Source organism: Drosophila montana, unplaced genomic scaffold (genome assembly GCF_035044405.1).
Source record: "Drosophila montana isolate Dmon_TW-CO22-7 unplaced genomic scaffold, ASM3504440v1 contig_3617_1, whole genome shotgun sequence".
NCBI lineage: Eukaryota > Metazoa > Arthropoda > Insecta > Diptera > Drosophilidae > Drosophila > Drosophila montana.
Genome location: NW_026998502.1, coordinates 126,542 through 132,875, shown reverse-complemented (window position 1 = coordinate 132,875; position 6,334 = coordinate 126,542). Strand labels below are relative to the sequence as shown.

At 41.6% G+C, this 6,334-nt stretch overlaps 1 protein-coding gene across 1 annotated transcript in view; it reads left to right on the top strand.

The window, feature by feature from the left end:
* Positions 1-247: 247 nt before the first annotated feature.
* The window catches only part of beat-IIIc (beaten path IIIc), an 83,084-nt gene continuing 76,997 nt past the window's right edge, over positions 248-6,334 (top strand). Inside the window, exon 1 of the mRNA XM_064692489.1 lies at positions 248-863. The gene's annotated coding sequence lies outside the window, so the exon portion shown is untranslated. The remainder of the gene's footprint in view (positions 864-6,334) is intronic.

Sequence of the window (6,334 nt, the reverse complement as noted above, 5' to 3'; positions counted from 1 at the left end):
GGAGCCATCGCGCTCGTGTGCCGACGATTTCGTTAGCCCCGGCATTCGGTTCGGCGACTTGGACTGTTGTTGTTGTCTGCAGCATAAACGTGCGCTGCAACTGCCCGAAGCCACGCTCGTGTCCGCGCCTCGTCCAATCGCTCTCGCGCTTCGTATGCACGAACGGCCTTCGTGCGGACTGTTGTATGCTGCATGCGCTGCTCTGCCCTCTGCTTATACTTGTATGATTCAGTCTGAAACAGTCTTTTACGACGCGCGCATTGTAACGGACTGCCAGCCACGGACGCTGCAACGCTCTGTATTATCAGTACCAGTCGCCGCTTCTGCTCTGAGCGCCACCCAAAAATTTACAGTTTCGGCTCTGCAGCTGCTTCGGGCCCGTGTGCCATCGTGATGCTGTCCCAGTGTGGCCGGTTGTGTGTGTAACTGTGTGTGCGTGCGAGCGACCGTTTGACGGTTTAATTTGAATTTCGAAAATATTCATCAAAGATGCTGCCGATCGGAAAAACGCAACCAAAGCAAAACGAAGAAGACCGCGTTAGCGAGTGAAGCGCATTGCCTGATAAATTGAACCGAGATTAAAAACGGGACAAAATCGTTCACGTCTAATCGTGTCGCCATTATCTCTCTCTCTCTCTATCTCTCCCTCCCACTCGTGCGTGCGTGCGTGCGCGTGTGCATGTGTGCTGTGCGTGTGTGCCAAACAATTAATTAGCATTTAAATCGCTCATTTATCTGCGATCTGCTGCGGCCCAATCAAAGCCAAAAGCCAAACAGAGTAAGAAAGAGAAAGAACGAGTAAAGCTGAAAAGCAGTGTTGCCCCCACAGCAAGAAAATCAAAAACAAAATAAAGGATTTCCAAGTAAGTGTGTCCACCTGTAAATCTGTAGATTAGCATAAAACAAATACGCAAAGACCTAAATTAAATATACACGTTTTTTGTTTTGGCATTAAATTTGGGGATACTCTGCAATATGTGGGTGCAAACAAATACAAACATTGGCTCTGCTATAAAAAGAGTTTCCTAGAAATTTACATTCCTTGCGAGTACCCAAAAAAAAATAAAAAAAAATTATGCCATCGCGTTGCCATTCAAAAATAAACAAATATTTGCATTAAAATAAACACAGGCCTCCACCCCTGCCCGCCCCGCCGCGGAAAACAGATTCCCTGTATCCCCAACGCGAGTGTTGTCCCTTTTGTTTCTCTATTTTTTTTTTTTAATTCTTGTTTTGTTTTGTTTTTCGGTCATTTGTCTTTTTGGGTCAGCAAATGCGTCCAATTTTTCCGCGCGAGATTTTCCAGTTGTGTATTTGTTTTTTTTCTTTCTCTCGTGTTGTTTCTGTGCGTGGGTTTTCCACAAGTTTTTCTCGATTATTTACACATTTTTTCCAACGCATTTTGCCAAGAATTTTAAACCCTTCTCTGATTTTTTATCTCCCTTTCCATTGGATCAAAAGCAATGTTGGGGCATAAAAAAGGAGAAGAAGAAGAAAAAACAATAGCTTAGCTATTAAAAGTTTGATCTGATTTGCATTTTAATTGCTAACCTAGAAATCTTTGGATCTCTATTAGGCAAATGCTGCCCAGCACAGATTTCAATTAGATTAACACACAAAAAGGTGTCGAAGAGGACAAAAAGAGAGTTTATCTATAGATAAACTAGTTTCTTTATTTATTTGAAATAATGAAGAAATACAAAAGAAATCAGAAAAAACATTTACAAATTGGTTAATAATAGTTAGATATTCACAATCAATGATTTATTTAAACTTATCAAGCACACTTTTGAAAACTTCTCTTAGTTTTCTTCAATACATTGAGGATTAGCTTCGGATCTGCTATTATTTATGCTCATTATTTTTATACGCTTTCTAAAACAATTAATGTGTTATACCCGCTTCTTTCTTGGTTTCTTGCTAAGCTTCTTCCAGCTTTTCAGGGTCGAATCTCTGTTGAGTTTCGCTTAATACTCCACTTAACTCAGCATGTTTCCCAGATGAGCTTGACCTTCTCGGGCTCCGCCCCCGCTCATGTATTTCCTAATGCTCTTGAGTTGCACATGCGGCAAAGCCCTTGACATATGTCGAAGTGGCTAATTGGATACCCCAAAATGCGTGAGAAGAAGAAGCAGCTCAAGATCTTTTTAGTCCCATCCAAAATTGATCCCAATTGTCAACGATTTAACGCATCTGGGACGCTCGCCAGCCATTAGCTGCCAACAAATTAACCTCCCGATCGAACCGGGCCAACATTCACTTCTCTCATACGCCCCCTCCCTCCCTCCCCCCCTCTCCTACCCCACCAAGGAGTCAATATCTGCGGGTGTTGGTGCCATAAATCTTGGCCCAGAGGCCGTCGCACAAATGAAAATAGCGCATTTTCAAAATATTTTCATTAAAATCGAAAGTGAAAATGCTGTTAAAATAAAAAGAAAATATCCACAAGTAAATGCTGAATGCGCGAGGGCTGAAATAACAGGGCCAGGCAAAAAGCAGAAGCAGAAGCAAAAGCAAAAGCAGAGGCAAAGGCAACATTCATCAATCTGTCAGTGGGGCCTGTCAGCTGTTTTAAGCACCCACAAAGTGCTGTTGAGGCCAACAACAACCGACAACAACAACAACAATAGCAGAGCCTCAATAAAAATTGAAGCGCAGATGAGCAGCCCAAAAAATAAGTGAGAAAAAATGAAATATTTAAATGTGAAAACAAATAATAAGAGCGAACATTTAGCTGCCGAAGCTTAAATACCCTGGCAGACAAATCGCAGATGTTCTTAAAACGTTCCATAGCGACTATATGATATAGTAGTTCGATCCGGCATACTCTGAATCCAAGCCATGTTGAATCTAGATGGAGATTGAGATACTAGTTTCCATTATAACTGACTGACGGACGGACGGACAGACATACTTGAATATCAGCTCGGCTTATCCTTATTATTCTTAAATACTTCATATACTTTATGTAAGGTTAGTCGCATTTCAAATAAACATTATGCCAGAGCATTAAAATGCTGCGTTTCTTGTGTTGTGCTTGTCTCCTTCATCCATAAAAAACAAGGAAAAGCAAAAACTTTTTCTACTCCTATTTGGCTCGTCTGGCCACGCGCAAAACGTGCGCCAATCAATTGGCCCAAAGAAAAAGCCAGACATAATACACATTACGAAAAAAAAAACCGTGTGAAACTTTTCGACTCCCACGGCAAAGACAAATTAAACTAAAACGAAGGCAGGCGACGACGAGTGTTGTCTTTAAAATTAGAGACAAAGGCAATTTGTCTTTGGCAAGCGCTCAATATACATCTGCGAGCAGATACACAGCTACAGATACAGATAGAGATACAGATGCGAGCAGATACACAGATACAGCTATAGCTACAGCTACAGTTAGAGCTATAGATACAGATACAGATAGAGATACTATTAAAAGACACAGATACAGATACAGATATAGCTAGATCCATAGATACTGATACAGATACAGATATGGATACAGCTAGAGCTATAGATACAGATGCAGATAGAGATACTCTGAGAAGACACAGATACCAATACAGATACAGCTAGATATATAGATACAGATACAGATACAGATAAAGATACAGATACAGATATGGATACAGCTAGAGCTATAGATACAGATGCAGATAGAGATGCTCTGAGAAGACACAGATACCGATACAGATACAGCTAGAGCTATAGATACAGATGCAGATAGAGATATTCTTAGAAGACACAGATACCGATACAGATACAGATACCCAAACAGATAAAGATACAGATACAGATACAGATATGGATACAGCTAGAGCTATAGATACAGATACAGATACAGCATAGACCTAGATACAGATACAGCTATAGATACAGATACAGCTAGAAGCACTCGAAACGTATCTGGCAGATACATTTGATGAGCCGCCGCCTCTTCGGCTATTGAGCGCGCGTGTTGATTGATTTTTATGTTTGCCCGCTTCGAAATTTTCCCCGCGGTTTTCACAATTTCCCGAAATACTCGTTAGATCGGGAATCGCTTCTCCAGAATATGTCCAAAAATTGAACGCCCGAAACTCAGCTGCTAAATCAATCGACACTTGAGCTGTGTCGCCTTAGCTGACGGCTCCTGTTGTTATTGTTGTTGTTGGGGTAAGTTGTGTTTATTAATTACACACACTCACCCACTCATACACACACACACAGTCACACCAATACACTAAATGTGTCCCCTAATTTCAACCTCCAACCACATACAACTTATTAAGGCGTATTCTCTCGCTCTTCTCTTGCTCTCGCTCTTCTCTCTTTCTCTCTCCCTCTCTCGCTTCTCTGTCACTTTCTCCATCTCTGTGAACTTTTCTCAACACTCTGGTAAATAGATTTCAGTGTCACTGTGCACTTAGACGCTGCCCTACAAATTGATTGATTTTATTTGCACTCCCTCCCCCCACAGATTCCCCACTTCTCACGCCCCTCGCTTGCCCACAAATTGCCGCCCGTTTGCTGTGCGTGTTTGTGGCTCTTAGGCGGTAACTGCCAAGCAGAGGGGAGCACTGACATTTTGCGGTTAACTCATTTACACAGTTGAAGCGACGTCCTCATAGTCTTTACCCTTTTGCCCGGCGCTCGCTGCCTGATGGACGTGGCGGTTGTGCTGCAATGACACTAGCTGACAGCCTCAAGCTGAGCTTGGAAAGCTTTGAACTTTATACATAAAGTAAAGCTGGGCTCTTTATACTTAATATCACTTTAACCTTTAATGAGCTCGCAAAGCTTGCAGAAAACGAGAACCATTCGGGCAATAGGAATAATATAAGATTGATTTCATATTGCCCCAAGCAACAGCATATTAAGTAAAACTGGGCTCATTATACCTAATTTCAATTCGAGCTTTAATGAGCTTGCAAATCTTGTAGAAAAGTTGACACATTCGGGCTGCGCTTGAAGAATGCGGCGATTGTGCTGCAATGACACTAGCTGACAGCCTCAAGCTGAGCTTTCGAGCTTTTGTAGTTTACACTTAATTTAACTTCGAGCTTTATCGAGCTTGCAAAGCATACAGAAAACGAGAACCATTCGGACAATAAGCGAGAAGGATGCTGGTTCGAAACTCTCCTCTTTTACATTGAATTTTCGTTTAGTAAAGATTAATTTAATATTTCCCCAGCTGAGCTTTCGAGCTATGAGCTTTATGCGTAAAGCAATGCTTGGCTCTTTATACCTAATTTCACTTCGAGCTTTAATAAGCTAGCAAAGCTTACAGAAAATGTGGCCCATTCGGGAAGGACGCTGGCTCGAAGCTCTCCCCTTTTACATTGAATTTTCTTTAAAGTTAAGATTAATTTCATATTGCGAAATGATTGTTGACTGTGCTTTACTTTGGCCCAGCTGCTGTGCCTAGGCATGGAAATTTCTTATGCATTATGCATTGCTGCACTTGCTCTGGCCAAATTATTTTCAATTTCATTTTACAATTTCCTGAGAGTCGTAACTGCATTATTGATGGCCGATACCTGAACCCTAAGAGCGCTCGTCATTCGTCGCATGCCCTGCATCCAGGACATCCTGGAATTGTCATGCATAAATAATGGTCGCTTGCGCCTGGCAAAAATCTCAACAAATTTTTTGCATATTGCCCAATTGTCTGGGGCCTTGACTCCAGCTCCAGCTCCAGCTGCAGCTGCAGCTGCAGCTCCGACTGTGGCTGGCAATTCATTAAAAATACTCGCATGCTGCAGAATCATAAAACGAAAGACAAACATCGTGCAGGCAATTAAGTTGAACTAGCCCTAAACGCACACACACATACACACACACACACACGCATGGTTAAGGGCTTGTTTGAGCTGTAAAAATATCTGGTAAATGAGTATATTGAAAAATTTATGCATAAAGTGGCATTCGATGGCAATGCACATTTGGTCGATGAGTTTTTGGCCGAGAATTCACTAAATTATTTTGCCTTTGCTCACAGTTCAGCATGAATTAAAAAAAAAAAAGAAAGAAGTAAAGCAAAAACAGTTTAATATTTTTGTGGGCTACCTTTGGGGCTGTTGCGGGCTGTGCAAATCAATTCTTTTATCTTTCACACTTTAGTCAAGTGCTCTTCACTGCGCTGCATGGGCATTTTTTATTTTTTTTGGGAATCACTCTCAGCGCGTACTCAGGCCCTGTAAACAACCACAAATAAGTGGCTGCAATTTCAAGAGCCGATTCTTCGATTCCAAAGTGGCTTGCCATAATGGTGTAATTTTTTTTAAACCAAAACCCAAAGAACAATAGGGTGTAATGTGCAGGCAGGCCGAGGGATACATCTCCAATCCCTTAAAGTATA